Raw genomic sequence first — 23,209 nt, 5'->3', positions numbered from 1 at the left:
TCCTTTGGTGATGAGGCACGGCCGCTTTTGCTTCAGCGCCTTATGCACATCCCTGAGAACCTGGCAGTAATATGCACTATTGATGGTAGTACCACTGGGCTGAAAATCAACATGAGCAACGCCAGCGTTGTCCACAAAACCGTGGCCATGACGTTACCCGCAGACGGGGTGCTTCGGAACTTGTTAGGAGCTGGCGAGCTCAGATGCTTCCACTGTTTTGATGCGCGTTTAGACTCAGGAGTGAAATGGTGCACCCATGTTTCATCGCACGTGATGATCCGATCAAGGAACGGCTGTCCTTCAGTGTGGAAACGGTGCCTTAGCTCTTGGGAGATTTCCAGTCTTCTCTGCCGGTCAAACACGGAGAGCTGCCCCGGGACCCAACGGGCACTACCTTTCCGAAACTGGAGGTGTTCATGAATGATAGTGTTCAATGTTCCCACAGAAAGGTTCGTCTTTCGAGCCAGTTCGAGACATGTTATCCGTCGCTCCTTGTGTAAGTCGCCTCCGTGTAAGTCGTCCTTGAGGATCAGGCGCTCCACAAGTTGGATGTTCTCAGCAACTCTGACACTGGGCTCTGAACCGCCCCGGCCGGGATGGTCCTGCACTGATGTACGGCCATCTCGGAACCATTTGCCCCACTCAAACGCTTTGCTGCGGCTAAGTGTATCGTGGCCATACTGAGCCTGAGTCTTCTGTGAATTTCAGATGACTTTCAATTTCAGACTGACTTCAGAATGAATGAATGACTTTTGCATTTCAGATTTCAGATGCTCCGACAGCTGACGGTCCTGTTGCTACACAGCTTCAAGACAACAGATTTAAGTTACTGTTTATGCACATTATTTTACATATATTCATTATGTCTCACTGTAAGTATATACGTGTTCATCAGTGATGGCCAGTAGTTAAACTACTAGTTAATTAAACTACCTGATTGTAGTTAAAAGTAGTTATCAACTACATCCAGAAATGTAGTGGCAACTACTAGTTAAACTACTATTTCGAGTAGTTAACTACGGTAGTTAGGTTACTGCAGGCGCCAACTACTTCCGATTTTGCCGCAAGCTTTACGGCACGATTGTGCTTCCGACTTTTACCTTGAGCTACTTCTTTGATGAGAACGGAAGTGCAGAGCAATTGTGCCGTGCACGTATACTAAATCTTCACTTCTATCACTGCTTGTGATGCATATTTAGGTGTCCAAGAACACTATAGTATGGAATTCGTTTTGATGGACAACGTTAAGTAGTTATAGATGTAGTTAAAATACATTGCAGTAGTTAAAGAAGCAGTTTTAACTACCTCCCCTGAAAAGTAGTTGAACTACTAGTTAAACTACTCCATCGCGAAGTAGTTAGTAGTTAGTTAAACTACTGTAGAGGTAGTTAGTGGCCATCACTGGTGTTCATCTCGCTTTTTATGTGTGTGTCTAGCTGTAGATATCGTGTTTATCTCGTTTCTTGTCTATCAGTGTGCCTAGCAGTGTAATGTATACGCGTTCATCTTGTTTGTTATTCATGAGTGTGTCTAGCTGCAAATATGCGCGCGTTTTTCTTGTTTGTTGTTTATCTCGTTCTTGTTCTTCTTCTGTAACTCCCTCGCTCATGTAACGCCCCATCGGGGTAATTTGAGGTATTTACATAAATAAATAAATAAACACGTTGGATATTGTCCTGACTCCCCATCGAAACCCCTTCTCGCCTCACGCACTTCGCGCTCTTGTGCCAGGCAAGGCATGCGTCTCTGTGCACGTCCGTTGAGCATTGCAGTATGTTATGCAATTCCCTCCCCGAATGACAATGCTGAATGAGCGTTTGCTGCCTGCGTCAGATACACGGTACTGATATTTTGTACATGCGTGTGATGCGCAATGTGAAAAAAAAATTCTCAGAGTTGTCGCTAATAAGCACAAAGAAAGAAGGCCGTGGAACACACGGAAGGCTAAGTGGAAAAATCTGAAGTAGTTCTAGCTCGCTATAACCTAAGTAACTACAAAAACTATGTTTAACTCCTAGTTGTAACTACCTTTTTTGCAAGTAGTTTCTAACTACTTTATCACTACCATGTAGTAGTTTAACTACAAGTAGTTAATTTCCGCACCAGCTTGCCTGCGCTTATGCCGCGCATGATCTATGAGCAGCGGACAACCACTCATAGAACCTAAAATTCGTATTACTGCTTCCTGCTCCGTTGAATAATTTTATTACGGAAACAAAATCATCGAGAGAAGCACATGCAAGCATATCGGAATGATTTTGATGCAGCAAAAGTATTATAGAATGTCTTGCACCACCCATTGTGACAATAAGATCTGAATCAATTATAGAAATATCAACAACCAAAAAGAGTACATATATAGGCCACAAGTAACATGAAAGTAGCCCGTTATTTCTCCAAAGTAACTTAGGAACTTCAAGTTCATTTTCATTACGGTTAACTTCGTTAGTAACTTGGTTACATTTTGCACACAGCAACTTATCGTGCAACGAGTTCCTTCTGTCGAGTAACTTTCTCAGCTCTCCTGTAAAGTACCGCGGTTATTAAGAATACAAATTTAACAAAACAAAAAATCGAAGTAAGGTAACACAAACATCCCCGATTCGTCATGTACATGTTGGCCGTGCGCTAAGTGCGAAGTCAGTTCCCGCACGGTACAGATATAAGTGCAAAAGCACGGACGCATTCCGCATGCCGAATTTGCAAGAACTCCAGGGCTGCTTTTACGCCCTTAAGTTTCATAGATATTCTGCTGAGGAAGACATACTTGTATAACTAGACCCCGGATTTCTAGGCAATGCCTACTTTTTTTCTTGTGAATCTAATAGCACCTTTCTGATGCAAGAGCACTAGTTAGGTGATAAGGACGCCAGTAACATGGGTCTTATTTTGCCTAAAAATGCCTATTTCGACGTAAGCGCCTATTTCTGAGTTCCTGCCTAAAAGAGCAACTATGCCCCAAAAAATGCCTAAAATGGCATTTCCTTGACGATTATTCTTTGTTTCAACGCGCTCGGAGATGAAATGGACACTGCTGTCGGTAGTCCAACGCGTTCGAGAAGGAGAAAGAACGGCCGCCGCTCGCGCGTCGTCGGCGCCGGCTTGTCTGCAGACGCACATCTGCAACGCACGTTCAGGAGCCTTACAACCTCAGTCGTCAGTTGTGGTTTGTTGACCGCTACAAACCTCGCAACATGCCGAAGGTGAAGTCAAGCAAGCGGAAGCTGATAAATTCTTGGATTGAAAAGTTCGATTGCTACACCACCGATGGGGATGTAGTATTCTGTCAGCCGTGTGGGAGAAAAGTAAGTTGCGTTCGAGTGGCATCCCAATTTAGAGGGTTGACTGATTGGTTAAAGCTGAGACCAACGGCACATCATTTGTGCCAGACAGCGAAGTTATTTTGACCCGCTTGCTGGCTGATCGTTCTTGAAAGCTCATATCAATGCAGGTCGCATGTGAGAAAAAATGTCACCTGGACCAGCACGCTACCACAGCCACCCATACGTTCAACTGTGGCAAAGACCTCCCGTCCACGTCGCGGCAAAGCTTCCTCAAGGACTGCGCGCCAGATGCAAAGAAAAGTGCTCTGCACGCTGATTTGTGCATAGCACTTGTGGCAGCGAATATTCCGTGGACCAAGCTTGAGAATCCCGCTTTCAGGAGTTTCTTGGAAAAATACTGCAACACAAAAATTCCATGCGAGTCCACACTGAGAAAAAACTATTTGGGATATACGTACGAGGAAGTGCATGCTTTCCAGCATTCGGTCTGAGGTAGGAGACTCCAGCATTTGGATTTCAGTGGACGAGACGACGGATGCCAATGGTAGATACATTGCGAACATGGTAATTGGGAAGTTAGAATCGAAGAAACCGACTCGGCCATTCCTGATTGCTAGCAAGCCACTGGAGAAAACGAACGGCAATACAGTGACATACGTCGTCAACACGTCTCTTAAGATTCTCTATCCCTCTGGGGCTGACGACGAGAAGGTACTGCTCCTGTACACTGATGCTGCTGCCTACATGCACCGCGCTGCCACGCTGCTAAAGGTCTTCTTCCCGAGAATGACGCACGTCACGTGCCTCGCACACGCACTCCACCGAGTTGCAGAAGAAGTGAGAACCAATTTCACAGAAGTCAATCAACTCGTCTCCTCAGTGAAAAAGGTGTTCCTGAAAGCCCCCGCTAGAGTTCAGGCATTTAAGGACAAGCTGCCTGATGTACCACTTCCCCCTGAACCCATTTTGACCCGATGGGGTACGTGGCTGAATGCAGTGGACTACTTACACAGCCACTTTGAAGGTCTGCGCTCTGTGATTCTCGAGTTCTCGAGAGATGAAGCAGAGAGCGTAAGGCGTGCACAGGACATCTTTGAGCTGGCGAAGCTTCTTGGAGAACTGGCGCACATTTCGGCGAACTACGTGTTCATAGCTGACAGCATCAGGCGACTGGAGACTTCCGGTCAAGCACTCTGCGATGCTGTTGCTACCATTGCTGCTGTGCGAGAAAATATCGAGAAAGAAGTGCCCAAGGGGCCTGTCGCCGACAAAGTACTGAAAAAGCTTAAGTATGTTCTGGAGAAAAATCCAGGGTTTAAAATCTTAGAATCAGTGGCTGGTGTGCTTGCCGGAACTGAACTGATGACACCAGAGGAAATACGCCCCTCGGACGTTCCAAAGCTCAAGTTTGCGCCAGTTACTTCGGTCGACGTTGAACGTAGCTTCTCGGCGTACAAGCTCGTACTTAGCGACAGGCGACGAAGTTTCACGCCCACAAACTTAGAAATGGTGCTTGTGTCATATTGTTACCATAACCTCACGTGAGGCAGACTTCATTTCTATTCTTATTTTCCCCACTTATTTAATGTTTGTTACGTTTTTATTTTCTGTAACCCATTGTCATGGGCATTCTCGCATGTCATGTTCTTCCATTACTACTTGTTACTTCCTGATATTACCTCTCTGAGGGAAATAAACAGAAATCCGTCTTCTCGGGAATGCTAAGGCGTGAAAAGCGTGCCTAAATATATTATGCCTATTTTTACGTTTTGATGCCTGAACTGAGATGTTTCGTGCCTATTATAGGCGCCTAAAATCGTTATTTTTAGAGCCTGAACATCCGGGGCCTATGTATAACCCACGTCCCGTGGGCACCAGCAGTTCATCTTGAAGCACTGAGTCTTGAGCACGGGAAGGGTGCGAGCTTTCGTTGTCGACGCACGTATGTGTGTTTCCAAATTCTTGTACCTCTGGGACTTTTTGGCTTCGTTAGGAACTCCACAGGCTTTGCTAAACAGCTTCCAACCCCGCTGCTTTTCGCCCTCTGTATAATTTGTTTGAAACCTCCCCTTCGGAATGGGCGCTCGCTCGTGAGAAATGAAATTAATTGGGGATGTGAAATGTTCGCGATGCTGTCCTTTCTAATTTCGCTCAATTTACAAAATACAGCTCACGTCAAAATAGTAGAGAGACCTAAACAGCCCGGAATAATTACCGCATCTTACGTATGGTTATGATAATAGTTTTCGAGACGTGAAGTGACGAATTGTCATTATTATCGCGTTTGATCGAGATTGATTGTTATTCTCATTGGTGTTGCTGTTATTGTTTTTCCAATATTGCTGGAAAGCGATTTTATTTGCATATTCCATATTTCTGTCTCATTTTGCCTCCTTTCTTTCTGTACTCAGTCTGTAGTATATGGCACCTTTCTTTTTCTTTTTTCAGCCATTAAATATATATCCCCCCCCCCCCCACACACACACTCTCACTGTGTGGTTCCGTCTCTCTCTGTTGGGCTGGGTTGCCAATTCGGTGTGGAATCAGGCCTGTTTCTTCATTCAAGGATTGCCGACTGAAGGAATAACAATACTACATACATACACGAGTACACAGAAGAAGAGGTGGTGGTGGTAGTGAAAGGACACAGAAGAAGAACGAGGGACCAAAACACAAATCAGACGAACCACAAGCGTGCTCTTACTTTCATCAACTGTGACTCTTCTCATTTGTGTTTTGGGTCTTCTTCTTCTTATCTGTCCGCTTTGACCACTGGGGTTACGGAAACGTACCAACAAGCCCAGCTTCAAACTCTTTTTATACAGGATGTTTCACCTAAAGTGGTAAAAAATTCTAACTGGCTACGTACTCACCGGAGGATTGTGGGACTATCGGCACTTACCTTCTGGAAATTTTTGCCACCATTCAAGAAGGCTTTGGATAATATTTAATTCCGGGAAATTTATTTTTGTCAATTGAGCTTTGAATTGCCAAGCGAACCTCCTTTTTTTGACAGCAATATGAAGTCATCCACGGATAACCGCAAACCCAACAAAAAACTATGCATAGTATTGCAACAGAAATAGTCGAAAGACTAGGTAAAAATTACGCTTTAGCCCCGCCTGCTTGATTTTCGCAAAGAAGCGAGCGCGAAATGTGCATCTAGAGGAGGAAGTGTATCCGCCTTCATTTCTTTTGCCTTCATTGTGATAAGACGGTTGTTTCGTTTTCTTTGTGATAAGACGGCTGTCACCAGCATCATGGGAAAGCAGGGGAAAGAAAGGTAAAACAAGAGGCGGGAACACTTCCTCCTCTCCCCAAACCTTCCGTGCGCTCTCCTTTGCGACCATCGAGCAGGCGGGGCTAAAGCGGGTATTTTACTAATTAGTTTCGACTATTTCTGTTGCGATACTGTGCATAGTTTTTGTCGGGTCCGTGGTTATCCGTGGAGGACATCATATTTCTATAAAACAAAAGTGAGGTTCGCTTGACAGTTTTCAAAGTTCAATTGAAAAAATTAATTTTCCGCAATTAAAAATTGTCCAAAGGTCTTCAATGGTGGTAAAAATTTCCAGAAGGTAATTGTCGAAAGTCTCACAATCCTCCGGCGAGTACGTCGCCAGTTAGAATTTTTTATCACGTTAAACACGTGAAACACCCTGTATATTTTATTACACGTCCATCTATGCGCAATGTCGTTGTCTCTAGCCAAAATGGTCGGGACTCTTAGTTCAGAGCGTGACATTCCGCTCATGACGATGCCAGGTTACTTTATGACACGCGCTTACCGGTGCCGCACTCTTAACGGGACGGTCACATCCGTTCCAATCGATTTCGAAAACTATACTGTTATTTTATTCCTCCTGTACACTGACCACGGTATCGAAAATCCCACACGAAATAGTGGTGTACTTTGACCGTTATTCGACAGAATACATGGCAAGAGCAGACGCCAGATGTCGAGAGGACGCCGGAATTCGCTCTCTCGAAAATCGACAAAACGTTAGTCCCTAAGAACCAATGTGGGCGCGGCCTTGAGGAAAGGAATGCGGCGGCCGGGTCTCATAGAGTTACGCGACGCCTGGACGATGCCTTTCTCTCTCTGAGCGCAACGCTCTCACTCTCCGGTTAGGGAGTTACGTCACACGGCCGGAGCTTCTGCGGCCGCGGAAGCAACTTTAAAATTCGCGCAGTGGAGCAGCAAGGGTGAGGCTAAACACATCCCACCGAAACATCCAAAGTCTTCGATTCTGACCGAGGTTCTCGCGAAAGACTACCCAAAAATCTTCCTGAAGCCATGACAACCTTAATTCAGAAGGAGAAGAAAGCTTTCACACGTGGAAATATGACAAAATATGCGATATGCGTGAATTTTCATGCGGAATATCCCATTATGTGCAGGACATGCATTTATATGCACCACAGAAACAATGTAATCTGTCCCAGACCACGGTCGAAAACGTTTTTTCATCGCCCAGATACAAAACCATATCGAGAGAGAGAAAAAATAATGCTTTTGCGTGAAAATCGAGCTCTAATTATGAGAAACAACCGTGTCGGCCAACATACACCCAACACGGTCAGGGTTCCATAACGAAGTCTTCTCCGCTGCACGTCGAATTGTCATATTTCAACTGTTCTGTTCCCAGGCAACTTGAGGCTAGTGTTGTGTTTGTCCATTTCTGTGTTCCAGTCTCACAACAATTACGTTCCATCACGTTTCCTTCCTTCAGCTCCGAAGATCTGTTTTTCCTCAGGAAATTGCGGTTTTCCGCAGACACCGTAACTCCATGGATTCGGTGCTCGATTTAGTCTCTTCGGTCGAAGAAGCGAAGGCGCGAAGACAAATAGCGATGGCTGTCTTCCTGGACATCAAACGGGCGTACGATTCCGTAAGCCACTCTTGTGTTATTCATGGGTTGTTGCAGGCCCAGGTGCCTCATAGGGCGCTGACGTGGCTGTCCGACTTCCTCCATCAACGGAAGATTTTCGTCACTACAGGCGAGGGGGACACAGAAAAGATCACTGTGCCACAGGGAGTTCCCCAAGGAAGTGTCCTTAGCCCCCTGTTATTTAACATTGTCTTGATGGGCCTCAAGGAGTGCCTTCCTCGGAGGGTGCATCTGTCCATCTATGCTGATGATATTTGTGTCTGGACTGTTGGCAAGTCCCGCCCTGCAATTCAGCGTCGGCTCCAGCGCTCACTTGATGCCATACATGCCTACTTCCTGAACGCAGGGATGGACATCTCCACTGAGAAAAGTGCTACCCTTCCGTTTACCCGGAAAGAGATGCGCCGGTTCCAAGTACACATCGGGGGGTCCCCGTTAAGGCAGGTCAGGCACCACAGGTTCCTAGGTGTTGCGTTGGACCGCAACCTGTCGTGGGCAAGACACATTGACTATCTCTCTTCAAAGGCGCAACGTTGGGGAAATGTGATACGTTACTTTGCCGGCTTGCGCTGGGGATGTACTGAGCGGGACCTTCTTGCACTCCACAAAGCGCTTGTTCGTGGCTCAGTAGTCTACAGCCTTCCTGTGTCGCACGGACTATCACGGACGTCCGAACACAAGCTCCGTTGCGTCTTGGCGCGCAGCTTGCGGACCTGTCTTGGCGTTCCGCGTTGCGCTGAGACGAGGATGGTGGTAGCCGAGGCCAGGGAACTCCCAATTGGCGTCCTCCGCAAGAGAGAAACTTTCCGCCACTACTTGCGATTGCGCGCTCACCATCGCCGTCACCCACTGGTACAGAAGCTTCGTAAGCGAAACCGCAGCAAAATCGCGCAGTGTGCGCAAGAACTAACGGACCATATACCTGCCTTCACTGTTGCCCCATCCGCTTCTTCAGTAGCGCCATGGACACTGCCGAAACCATCCATCTTGTCTCACATCCCGGGGATCAAGGGGCGGAAGAGCCAAACCCCTGCTCCAGTCCTCAAGCAGGCTACTCTGGAGTGGATGGACGCTACATACGGAAATCAAACCGCTGTATATACGGACGGTTCCTCCACTACAGGCGGCTCATCTGCGGCATTTGTAATCCCAGAGGAGTCAATTTCACGTGGGTTCCGCCTATCGCACCGCACCTCGGCCACCTCTGCGGAGTTGTATGCCATACTGCTATTCCTAAGGTCTATTTTGGATCACCACCCCCGCATCTGGGTGGTTTACACAGATTCGCGGGCAGCGCTGCAGTGCATAGACAACATGGGCATCCGTGGCTCCTTGGCTCCGGTGGTAGTGAACATCCTGACGACACTCAAGGTTTTAGAAGACAGCGGCCACCGGCTCACCCTCCAATGGGTCCCTAGCCACATTGGAATAAGAGGCAATGAGGTAGCGGATCGTGCAGCTGCTGCAGCTCACCATCGCCGCTCAGCAGTCTCAATCATACTTTCGAATGGAGATAGGCGCTCCCTCTTGTCCGCTTTGACGTCGCCCTGGGCCCATCAGGAATGGTGTCATGACATCGCCCGGTGGTCGCTTCTGTATGCTGTTGACCCAACGCTTTCATTTGACATGCCAAGCGGTTTCCCTCGCCTCTTTACGTCTCTAGTGCGTCGTTTACGACTTAGCGTCGCATTCACCCCTGCACTACGGTATAGGCTGGGCCACAGCACCACGGCGCTGTGTACAACTTGTGGTTTACCGGCAACAATCCGACACATTCTCGAAGACTGCAGCCAGTACGTACGCGAGCGACGGGCCTTTAAATCTCAACTTGAAATGCTGGATCAGAGGCCATTCAACATCTGCAAAGTTCTCGGCCCATGGAGTAACCCTGGACACCAGTGCCGTGCACTTGGCGCTCTTCTTTCCTTTCTGAGGGCCACCGGCCTCCTTCACGAACTGTAGGGATTTCCTTCCCTGGTCATCCTTTCATGTGAACCTTTTTGGAATGGGGTGGGGTCCTGCACTCAACGCAGGGAAACATCCCACATCATCATCATCCATTCATCTATGTTGTTGTTGTTGTTGTTCCTTCAGCTCGCCATATTCGGCAAAAGTACCGTCCACGTCGCTGTTATCTATCTCGAAGTAGCGTTATCGTAAGCATATAGCGAGGTATTTTCTCCATTCTGGCTCTCGTGTTGAATTTACGGTTTCTAATTTAATTTTTGACGTTAACTTAACGTTTGAAGTACTTATAACTAACACAGATAATCAACAATTTGACGCCACCCGAAAGACAGCGGTACCCTTACGAGAAAAAAAGAAAGAAAATGCGAGAAAAATCATCTACACACGTAAAATCCGTTGAACACTGTGACTACAACATGGCGGGGCTGTGAAGCCTCGTCAGGCTATGTTGCCTGCCGCTTCGTCGTCCCTCAGTGTACGCACTTTATGCTGTGTCTAAATTCAGCTAAAACCAATTACGAAAATTCGAACTCCAGTTCGCTCGCTTATCGTCGCTCGCTTGTCATCACTCTGAGAAAGCCGCACGGACAAGTATCAGGTTCCTGGATTAATATGAATACAGACATGTCAAGGAGCAAATAAAACTAAAAGAGACTCTTTCACTGGAATTCGTTAATTTCGGTCACGGACTCCGCTCATTAAGGCGGTGATGTTCAAATGAGACCGGCAGCAAGTCATGAGCTCTCTCGCTTTATGTTTTAGGGGAACATACGCGCACGTCTGTTCTTCTTACCTTACACGCATGTTGAGCTTCGGCTACCTCACCCGACTTTCGCGTTCTTTTAAGTCGTTCCACATTGTGTCTTGATAGGTTTTGTCATCTTTCAATCTTGTATCCTGCCCGATTGCACGGGATGGGGGAATACTCCAATAGCACTTTGCGCTCGGTTCTGCACAGGGAAATTTCGCTGTTTTTAGAACAACGGTACAAGGTCTTATGCAAATACTTCATATTTATATTCAGCTTCGCGGATATAGTGCCGGTTCTTCGACGCAGTGGAACCTTTTTCTTGGGAGAGAAACAGGGGTAGAACGGAAGCGAAACAGCATCTATGACGGTAGAAAAAAAATACCATTGCAATTGAGTGAATGCATGTTTCGCTACTTCGGCATGCGCATATGGGAAGCTCCTCCATATTTAATTCACCGGCACAACTTCGCCACTCGAGCATCCAACATGCATGAATGCGAACTCGAAAACCTGATAGCATCGCGGAAACCCGTCCGAGGGCATGGCCAATGTCGGGCGATGACGACTGGTTTTCTCCTGTTGGTCGCACCACGGCAACAGATTATCAGTCTTAAACTAATTAGTGAAAGTTACACGAGCTGCCGATGTCGGTATCCTTCAGGTGCAGTACGCCAACATAAAATGTTTTTGAAGACCGAAGAGGTTTGTGATGAAGAAAACTGGTTATGTTCAGACAATACGAAAATTCGCTCCTAGTAGGAATTATCCGTAATACGGAAACACGAAACTAAAATTGAATGTGAAATTATAAGCTAAGTATCTGAGGCGAGCAATACTGCTTGCAATACTTATCGCCAATGACGATAAGCATTTCAATTTACCTCAGTGGCTTTTAATTCTATTAATTAAAGAGTGATATTAAACGGTAGGAGCAACTTATTTATTCACAGATGGTAACAAGGCTTTCGTGCACGAGTGCAGTCTCGTGCACGAAAGTCTTGTTACCATGTGTGAATAAATAAGTTGCTCCTACCGTTTAATATCACTCTTTGATCTACTCATCACCGGCAACTTGACATCGCCTATTTTTCTGTCGTATCTTCTCAATTAATTAACATTATTTTACTACTTTATTAATCGATAATTAAAATTAAAATTAATTGTATTAATTTAATTAATTAGGCCCAACACTGTTAAAGATGAACTTCACCGCATAGCACGCTCCTAGCCAACCATCATCTCGAGTGATATCGTTCTATGCCCTGATTTGTTGAGGACGGGAGGCGTACGCCTTTTTTGTGACACTTAGGCTGTTCATAATTGTCACAGAAAAGGCGCACGCCTCCCGTTTTCAACAAATCAGGGCATACAACTATATCATTCGAGATTATGGTTGGCTATGAGCGTACTATGCGGTGAAGTTCATTTCTAAGGTGTACAGCAGTGTCAAACGCCAAAACGAGTGTCACCCACTAAAGCATTGGAAAGATGGGAGGTGGTGGGTTCGAATCCGACCACCGGCCGTGCTGTCTGAGGTTTTCCCTGGGTTTTCCGAAGACTTTCCAGGCGAATGCCGGCACAGTTCCCCCTGGAGTCGGTCCAGAACGTATATCCACCCCCTGTCCTCCACTCCTTCCTGCTGTCCCCTCTCCATCTGTCCACATCTGTTCGCCGCTCATAGCCGCAGTTGATTCGTGGCGCTAACACGCACAACAAAAAAGGTGTATATTCTACTTTAAAAAATAAATCAAAGCTATGAGGAAAGAAGGAAAGAAACTGTTGTAGTTATCCTGAGGAATAGCATTCCGAAGGTAATACGAGCAACGTAAGCCCTACAGATTCGATAAAGAAGCAGAAAATTATCACGCGATGTCGCCAGGGGATATACTAATCAGTCTACAAGATTGAGCGTAGATCATGTCCGGATGTGACACTCAACAGATAACGCTAGGTGAGCTGCGTTTACATAAATGCGACAAAGACGTATCGTATCGACTTGTCGCAACGAATCCTCTCCTTTCCCTCCTATTTTTTTTTTTTTTGTATAATAAACATATTCCCGCTCTCCGACAGGGCCACGTCAACTAGTCCACCAGTCGGGATAGGTGTGAGTAGGTGCGATAACTCGATACTGTACGCTTTTGTCCATTCATATAACCGCGGCTAGAGACAGCACTACCTACTCACCGTTTTCAAAGGCAGAGGGAGACACCGAAAGGCCAGCGTCCCATGACTTCAACAGATATGCTCCGGAAGCACCACTTCTCCCACTAACCGAAGACCAGAACTGATAAGACAACAGGGTTAGGAAGAACCTGTCGTCCTTGTTGACGACATTACAGTTAATATGAGTATATTAAAAAAAAAACGCACTTCATCGTCGTTTTCTTTCTTCGCTTTCTTGGTTGGCGACCACTATCAGTGGCGGCTTCAGGTGGTCAACAGAGACATTGCGGAGGCAAATCTTCCCCTGCTGTTCACCTCCTTCTTGCAATATACGAGGGGTGTTCAAGTCAAACCGGGACTTTTCAGTTTTCGCAAAAGTAAAATGAACTTACAGGCGAGAAATTTGTTTTATTTTTCAACGTAATCTCCAGCTGCACTAATGCACTTGTCCAGGCGTTTCACGAGGGCTTGGATGCGAGCAGCGTAGAAATCCTTACTGGCGCGTAGCAGCCATGATCGGACCGCATTCTTGACCTCGTCGTCGCAGCTGAAGTGGCGACCCCCAAGGAACGCCTTCAGTCGCCCGAAGAGATGGAAATCGCTGGGGGCGCGATCTGGACTGTAAGGGGGATGTGGCAGCAACTCCCAGTTAAGTTCCTGTAAGGTGCGTGTCGTGAGATACGCGGTATGCGGGCGTGCATTGTCCTGTAGGAGGAGGACTCCTTTAGTGATGAGGCACGGCTTTCCGAAACTCGAGGTGTTCATGAATGATAGTGTTCAACGTTCCCACACAAAGGCCCGTCTTTCGAGCCAGTTCGAGACATGTTATCTGTCGATCCTTGAGGATCAGGCGCTCCACAAGTTGGATGTTCTTAGGAACTCTGACACTGGGCTCTAAGCCGCCCCGGCCGGGATCGTCCTGCGCTGACGTACGCCCGTCTTGGAACCGTTTGCACCACTGAAACGCTTTGCTGCGGCTAAGTGCATCGTGGCCATACTGAGCCTGAAGTCTTCTGTGAATTTCAGATGACTTTACGCCTTCATTCACGAGAAACTTCATGACAATTCGCTGTTCGATGTGCGCGCTCACCTCGTTGTCGGCCATCTTGTCCAGCACGTGTCTTCTGTTTTGCACAAACTTTGGACCACCACGTGGTGAACGCGGAGGCCTCCCGTGTGAAAATGACGAAAAAGAAGTAGTGCGAGCCATTTGTACACTCAGGAGACAGAAAGTCCCGGTTTGACTCGAACGCCCCTCGTAGTTACACAACCACATCCTAGTAGTAGCGAAGTAGTTTGAACTAGTGCGGCTAGGATGTAGTCACACTGGTAGTTAAACTACAATTTAAGGCAGTAGTTAGCAGTTATAGTTAAACTACTAAAAAGTACAGCATATCTCTGCTGGCCCATATGCTGGCGCATATGCTGAAAGCCCCACATGCTCTGTGTCCTGCCGGGTTTGAAAAGTTATTGGGAAGTGCGTGTGATGGACAGTAAACTAAAAGGCATAACAAGAAAAAAAAATCTGCTTCGTCGTTATCTCGCTTTTTTCCTATGTGTCTTACATAAGAGTGAGTTTTAGTGCATCCTAAGATATCGCCTTTGCGAACGTAAGGGATAGCGTGGTAGTTCTGCGCACTGCGCGTGCGCAGAACCACCAACGCTATCCCTTACGTACGCAAAAGACGATAGCGTACTATGCACTAAAATTTATGATTAGGAGAAGTAGCGGTAGCAGAGAAAGAGTCCGTCGCTACCTATATTTGTAGCGGAAATACTTTTTTTGCGTTACAAATTTAAAATGGCGGGATCGTTACTTGATCCGCTAAAAAGTAGCGAATACGGTAGCGCTAAGTACAGCACTGACAGAGTGTTATAGCTCGGCAATGGATCATATCATGCGACAACGGCTCGTATAGTCCAACGTCCAACAAACGCTGCTCCAACGTTCATCGTCTACGTCCGACACACGCTCTCCTACTCATATTCAGAGACTCGACGGTTTTTCGCGGAAATAGCAGCAGCATGATGTCTACATTTCGTTGTACCAGCGAAAACCGTCACTGCGGTAACTGTCACCAGCACGGCTTGTAACGCTGAGTAGCGCAGCCAGTGTTCTATGGCCGTGACAGCCTCATTGTCTGCTCTTTCCGCCCTGTCATGCAAAGCCACCTGCATAGAGCTCGAACGTGACGCTCTATTGGTGCAACGCAACATAGCCGAAAAAGAAATAAAGAACGTCGTATCCTCGAATTTTCCACCGTTGCATTTACGGTCGTTTATCTCATTTGAGCCGCACACGGAAGCATTCGGAACTGAGTGCTCAGGCGGAACATAAACTTCTCGTAAAAAAAGAAACCTCGGGAGAACATGCCCGGGAGAACAAATGCGACGCGGTACACATGCGTGCAACGAACAACAGGACGCATTACTTTACGAACAAAACATTTAGCGCAGGAACGGTCCTGCTGGTTGTTATCTCACTGAAAGTGTACAGGAGTTCACGTATATCAGCAGTTCTTCATTCAAGGAGTGGCTGTCAGAAGTTTACTTCGTCAAATTGCACGTGAACATCCTTATACCGTTCAACTGCTGCAGTCCTACTGAAAGTTTGCTCCAACAGAAAAAGTGCGACTTCAATGAAATGATTCGTTTACGGCACCAGAAAATGCTATCGGTCCTGCCTGCCGATATGCTAGAACCGTGCACGGTTGATAATTGATAGATAATAGTCAATCGAAAGTTAATACGCATTGTTATTGAACCCTGGGACGGAAACTACCGTTTATTGCACCCTGTCCGGTGTTTCCTTAAATTCCCATTTTGCTTTCCACCCGACAGAACCAATCCCGAAATTTGCAGAGGACCGTGACTGGGGGGCATTGATGTAGCAAGTAGACCGTTTGTGGAAATTGACTCAAAACTCTGAGAAAAACAATAAATTTAACACATACTTCTCAACTTTAATATTCGTCCAGTGCGCGTGTTTTATATAGTTGCACTGGATATTAGTTTGCATCATGTCATCTCTCTGAACGGGCCTCGCTGTCAAGGCGTCGACACACAACACTTCCCCTTTTGCTATGCAACAAAAAGCCGTAACTCCAACGTCCGGACTCCAATTGCAATATCTATAGATGAGCCCGGGCAAATAAATTCGTCCCCGCGCCGCACCCGGACTCGTATGTGCAACCCGCGACCGTATGTGCATCCCGGGGCAGATCCAAGATTTTTCTGAGGGGGGATCCTGCCTTGGACAGCTTCATATACGCTGCCTAAGGTTAATTGAAACTCTATGTAACGACAGAAATTGAGAGGGTCAGACCATCCGGACCCCTTCCGCCAAGATCCGCCCCTATATGCAACCCGCTGCGTGAGGTGCGGGCGCAGTGCGGTACATCCGCATTTTTCCCGCAACCTGCAGTTCACTGAATTTCTACCCGCAAAGAGCGAAACGGAGAAACGAATGAGAAACGAGAACGACATCACTGTGAATGACAGTTAGTTGTGAGCTTGTTATGTGGTTGAGTCTGCGTGGGAAAGCGACTCACATGGCAAGGTCTCCTGCAATCTGACTACGATATTGTTGCCGGATATAGTCGAGGTGGAAGATTCGTATACGTCCGGGTCCAGGCGGAATTTCCACGCGCGCGTGCTGTTTCGCTTAATGTTCGATATCGAATGTGGCAACTATTTATGCGAAAGCCACAGGGCTTCCGGTGCAAGGTCAAATGTCCATGGGACGTATGGAAAAAAACTTTGCATTTTTTGCTCTGTGAAAACTGGGAAAAATTCAAAAGCTATTGAGTAAGTTACGGTGTCAAAAGTTATAGTTTAGTCACTGGGTGTGATGCGGGTATGTCTGCATTACCCGCGGACGCATTGCCGTGTATACACCCACATTTTACCCGCAACCCGTAGTGGCACTGAATTTCTACCCGCAAATCGCAAAAAAAAGCGCGGGTGTCTGCGCGTAACCACCGTCTGTACCCGCTCACCTCTAACTTAGATTAGAACGCAGAACACAACACAACACTAGAACGTAGCGACAGAAACATAAGACGGAAATCTATCCACACGGGTGACATGTGTGCTGGAAACCTCAACCGTGCTTTCCCATCGCAGCTCATGAAACACCAGCAATTCAACGAAAGAGGAAAGCTAGGGAGTACACAACGCCTGGTCCCAAAATGAAAACGAATTACTCGCGAGGTATACCCACTTATTCTTTCGTCCCGCGTTCTCTCCTTTTCTCTTGTGCTCTTGAATGCTTGCAGAGGGCTTCGGCTTGTTCCGACGCGCCAATTTGGAAAATAGCCAGGAGACAACTGGGCTGGAGAATAATCACCTGGCTGTAAAGTTGGTCCGATCAGTAGCGATCGATCATCAGACAAAGTGACTGGCACTTTTCCCATCGTTTCTCATATATTTTTGTGAGGTATTGTGAGGGGCTCTATTTTCATTTACTGCATAGCCACTTGGGAACATTTCACGAGGGACTTAGGGGCAAGTTACCCCTGAAAGTGACGGCTGAACCGATCTGTAGTTGTCGACAGCCACTGTGCCCTACATGTGGGACATTGTGTGTGCAGCGCATTTTGTCCAGTCTACAGCGTATGTCTCACCTGTCCTGTGTGCATGTGTGGGCGTGCTCCATCCACTTACGGGGTTACAGCGAGACCCACTATGGAACACCTCGAACTCGTCTCCTCATCATCCAGTATCTTTTTTGTTGCAGATCTCCATGCGTATTTTGTTTACAGGCAAGCCAATTTTTTAGGTGACACATAAGGGGCACGTAGATATCTGGAACCTAGGGAGCGAGAGGGTAAGTTGAATTAACTTGTTACGTCATTACATTACAGGGAGGGTCTTTTTGCGGCTACATGCTTCTCGTGCCACAGGGTAGTCCTGCGGATAATTTACCAACTTGGTTCTTTAACGTGCGCCGGAAATCTCCGACATACGGCGCTGGAAGCAATGTTTACCTCCCCCACATCGTAACCGGCCAGGGTCGAACCCGCCATGATGAGCGCAGCAAGCCAGCACACTACAAACTGAGCTACTGGTTTCAATGTATACATTTGCTACATACGTTTCTTTGTCAGCTCTTGTGGCCAGCATGCCTTCTGTGTGTGTATTGTGCAATATTCCCCCTTCGTGTATCCCTATAATGTCTCGAGAGGAGATCCCCGTGCACGTGGAGGGCATGTGTGTAGAGCATCCTATTTTCCTCTTTTTTTCTTCTTTCCTTTGCTAGCGTACCGCCTGCTCCAAAACCTCAAGACACGCGTTTCTCTCTTGAAGACATATGATACTCTTCTGGGATGTGAACCCCAACTTGCTTTCATGAAGGATATGTCATGTATATACGGTTATATATAGGCCATGGGCACAGGCCATATACATATAGGCCGTGCATATACGGTTTCTGCCATTAAGGCACGGGAGCGACCTCCTGTGGGACTCCCTTCTTGCACCTGGTGTGTATTCGTTCTCTACGCATTCGTGATCGTAATAACATGTCTTTCGCGTGGCGGTAGACTCTTTAGCGGGTACGCTACCTCACTTCCTGTTCCTGTTTTCTACACGCTCTTTGAAATCTCATCTTATTGAAACGTATGATCTCAGGTCCCTATCAAGCCATGCGGCTTTTTTGCCCTGTTCTTTCTTTCTTTCCTTTTCCCCCGCGCCTCGTGTGATATGCAGGCTGTGACGCGGATTCCCCTTGGAACCGGATGCTTTATATCCTAATTGCTACTGCACAACTGAATATTAAACACAATCATCTATCTTTTTTGGTTCGTTAGGTTTGGTGGAACAAGTACGATAAGATGAAGAGTGATACTCCAATTGTCGAAACTGGAAAAGAAAAACAAGAAATACGCTCCGGCTCTTTTTGTTGACTGATTCGATGAGTCGCAGAAAAAGTGAACCCATCTTTGTTTTTGTGTACAGAGGTGTCTTTGAGAAGGAGAATTGGGTGAGCTACGTGTAGCCCATAACGTGAGTTTTGTAGTACGCAGCATTTCATTCCATGTGCACTCCAGCCAACAACTGCATTTCGTGCATGAACCCAAGCAGCACAATGTACTGAAAGTCGAGTGCAATAGGGGTGAACGGTATGTGTCTTATCAATGTTCTTTAGTTGCAGGGGCCTGTTCAAGGCCTTCCACCTACCCGTCCACCCCTATTGCACTCGACTTTCAGTACATTGTGCTGCTTGGGAAGCAATATCTATAGTTGTTCTTTGTGCGCTGATCGTGATAATGTATGATGAGATCCATTATATTGGAGAGATGTTGAGATGCCACAATATGTATCTTCTTCACTTGCCACATTTCTTGGGATATGTTTTTCTATGTCTTTGTTTATTCCTCGTGCCGACACCGCAGTCGTCCACTTTGCCGCCGCTGCGACCCTGAGCGCTACGTTGCCCGACTGGCATTTTCCCCTGTCTTTACTTTCTTTCGTATCGTCTAAAGAACAGGTACGTGCGAAAAAAAAAAAAAGACTGCATCTCATGATGAGTAGCTCTAAAATTCAAATGCTCTATATTCAAAGAGGGGCACACGCCTCTGGGATTTCGCTCAGGAATTCCTACGCCGTTTGATCGATGTACCCGAAATGTGAAAAGAGAATTATAGCAAAAGCTCCTTTCTTCAGGAAAAGACAAAGGAGATGCAATGAAGAAGTGCCAGGGTGGCTGGAAGGTTTTACCTTATCGCATGCATGCACTGGCTGCGCTTATCCGCGTTTCGCGGTAACTCGTCTGTGGCTCCTCGGGAGTCAGAAACGAAAGAGCAACTGGGAGACTTGCAACAGTGCGCTGCGTATCCTCAAGCAAGTCTGTTTCCAAGTTGTTGTTCTCTTAGAACGCGTACATTAGCAAAATAGCATGCTACCTGCAATGCGGTATACTGGGCCGGAGCAGACGTGTTGTCCATATAATCAGGGTAAATGGGATGGATTCAAGACGAAGAGCGTGTTTGCAACGACAAAGCACATTACAAACAAGAAATCTATAGCACAGTTTGACTATAGCGCCACAAATTAAAGAGGGTGGACTCGTTTAAATATCTAGGCATCACCGTGACATCTAAGTTAAAATGGGATACGTCGGAAAAGGAAAAAAAAAAGAGAAACACTGTCAAGGAGCCCGCGATGAGGGAATCACACACGTAACATGAAAAACAGTTAGGAGCAACTAAGATTTATTTGAACAAGAACTTTCGTGCAAGAGACCGCACTTCTTCAGGTGCACTTCAACCTGAAGCAGTGCAGTCTCTTGCACGAAAGTTCTTGTTCAAATAAATCTTAGCTGCTCCTAACCGTTTTTCATGTTACGTGTTAAAATGGGATAGTGATATTAACCAAATGTGTTCCAAGGCAAAAACCGTCTCTGGTTCCTAAAAATAATTTTGAAATGAAGTGCCAGAGAAGTCAGACTGACAGCATACAAAACCATGATTCGCCCTATATTAGAATATGGCAATATTGTGTGGGATCCGTTTGCAACCAAATAGACAAGGCAAAGTGAGCAAATGCAGAGAATGGCCACACGTTTTATCGTATGTAATTTCAAAAGAACAGCTTCTGTGACCCATATGTTAGAAATCTTGGGACTCAAAAGTCTTGCACCTAGGCGGAAAATGGCGAAGCTGAAAACTCCTTTCTGTTGTACCACAAGTAAAACGTAAGTTAAACGTGAACACTAAACACTATATACAACCTCTGCTATCTCGACCACTGCGAGGATTACATAGTATAGTAAGGCCATAAAGCCATATACCATGCTACAACAGATGTGTTCAAGTATTTGTATTGTTACAATTTGGAACTCATTGCCCCAGTCAGTAGTAAGTACAGAGGACATTTCAGCTTTTGTTCATAACTCGGAATCCTATGGACATAGCGGTTAATAAATCATGTATATTATTTCATTATAGTCTATCGCAAGAAACGCTTTGATGGCCATATGTATTCAGGTGTTGACGTGTTACTCTTGTTAACTTTCATACCATCGACTTCTGGATTTACTAACCCCCTAACCCCTCCTGTAACGATCCTTCTGGGACTAACAGTATTGAAAAAAAGAAAGAAGTTGTTCCAATTTCTTCTGCTGATCCTTTGTAAACACTATACCCCAGAGCTAAAATGAACAAAAATAAGACTGACTTTACTCAGGAACAACGTTGAATCCTAAATTGGACACAGTTAGCAGTATATTGACCTGAAAAGCATCGCAATACCAAATGCAAGTAAACCTACTTTTTGGGCATGTGAATCACGTCGCTGGGTCAGTGCATACTTAAAGTCGTAGGGAACATTCTCTTTACTTTCTCCACATTACTGAGTCACATGACATCACCAATGCGAACTGGTTATTTCTGCTGGTGAATCTCGTAAAACATTTCTGTATTTTAAAAAAGTGTTCTGCTGTGTTGGACGCTTCATAACGCTTCGAGGTTATGAACTTGAATCCCACCCACAAGTGGGGACTAGCTCGCAGTCACAAAAATGTACCAAGTACTTGAAAATATTTTTTTTCTAATACCTTTCAGAGCTAACGGTGACTCGTTTCGAAAATGACTGCTGTGTTCGGAGCAGAAGAGCTAAACAGATGTTTTGAGGAGGAGGGGAGAGGGCGGGGGGGGGGGGGATGGTACACAACCCACTATCACACAATGTAACGTAACGGAGAGAGATAGAGAGAGAGCACGTAGCTTCCCGTGGGCTACCTGCAACCATTTGGGGAGGGCTCCCAATTTGGAGTCTGATTTTATGATAATAAAGTACGATTCCACACAATGTGTAACAACCAAATCGATTTTGGTCCGGATATTAAGACACTCCTTTTTTTTCACAAGTTACCTTTCGACCCAATACGTTTCAGTTTCAACACTGAGCCAGTTCATTTCAAACGCAAATATTTATCTGTATCTTTTTTTTTTTCTATACATTTGTACAGAATTGTTATATATACTTTTTTTTAAATTAAGATTCATATTATTTATATTTTTGGGACTGCGTGTCGGGCTTGTCCTGCAGTCCTCTGTGTCACAGAAAACGTGTATATTGAAATATAATGAGAAACAAACAAACAAGTCATGTGAGAATTAGATTGATGTAACAATGCGCTTTCCAATATTTCAACCCGAAAACACTCGTACCCATTACTAGAAGAGGACTTATCCTCGGTTCACATATCGAGGAATAACACCCGATATTTAACTCCTGAATTTGCAGAAACCGTTGTACCCGACATTATAACGCATTTGATACCTTGGATTGAAGTAAAAAGCCTGAGGTCTGAAGCCTCCGATATGCCGTTCTCAACTTCAGGTGCTTCAAAATACGATACTGGCACAACCACACCAAAAGAAAGTTAACGATATCGCGTTATACCTGATATCTGTTATCCAAAGATGTCCACTGGATGACAAATCCCTCAGTAGTTGTCGTACACAGTCTGCCGAGAGCACCAGACTATGTTACATGTACGGGCCACTGACACAGGCACAGCAGGAGCAACCGGTTTGCCGCACAACGGCTAACGAACACCACAACTTAAATGCGAACAGTACTTCCTTGCCTGCACAAGAGAATCACTACATTGTACTAACACAGAGACGACGAAGCACAACTAGGAATTAAGACTCGACGACAGCACAGGAGACGGGTTTGTAATCCCAAGTTCCGTAAACGATCCCAACCGTTTGAAAGACGGCCCGTGAATGCTGATGCCGGCAGGCGGACGCGAGAGCACTGGAAAGCAGACGAAAACTAAGCGGTGCTTCGGTATTTCGTTTTTTTTCTCCCGTGGGCCGCTGCGCACGCCCTCGCGTGGAGGAGAAGTGAGTTGTATTGTGCAGAGAATGAGACTGCGCGCGATTTGACGGCAGGATATCGGTTCCTTTTCCAAGCAAAATGGCAGCTGTGGGACGAAGCTTCTTTTGAGCCACAAAGTAATCGAAATGCGATGTTGGTTTGGGATATCCGGACCCTGCCGCAAGGTACTAAACGGGACGGTTAAGTTGCACGCCGTTCAATGAAAGTGACAACGCAACGCAAGTAGGGTGGCGTCACGATCTCCGATCGTTTTGGTGTTTAGGTTTCGTTGTACGATCTTTCGGCGCTAGGTAACG

The 23,209-nt window shown here is 46.2% G+C and overlaps 1 protein-coding gene across 3 annotated transcripts in view; it reads right to left on the bottom strand.

Moving 5' to 3' along the window:
* LOC135394478 (fat-like cadherin-related tumor suppressor homolog) overlaps positions 1-22,819 on the bottom strand; it is a 637,639-nt gene extending 614,820 nt beyond the window's left edge. For all 3 annotated transcript variants that reach the window (XM_064625231.1, XM_064625233.1, XM_064625232.1), the window contains exon 1: positions 22,470-22,819. The gene's annotated coding sequence lies outside the window, so the exon portion shown is untranslated. The remainder of the gene's footprint in view (positions 1-22,469) is intronic.
* Between the last annotated feature and the right edge of the window lie 390 nt (positions 22,820-23,209).

Source organism: Ornithodoros turicata, chromosome 5 (assembly GCF_037126465.1).
Source record: "Ornithodoros turicata isolate Travis chromosome 5, ASM3712646v1, whole genome shotgun sequence".
NCBI lineage: Eukaryota > Metazoa > Arthropoda > Arachnida > Ixodida > Argasidae > Ornithodoros > Ornithodoros turicata.
Note: the sequence above shows the minus strand (reverse complement) of the source record. Positions and strands in the feature narration are given on the sequence as shown.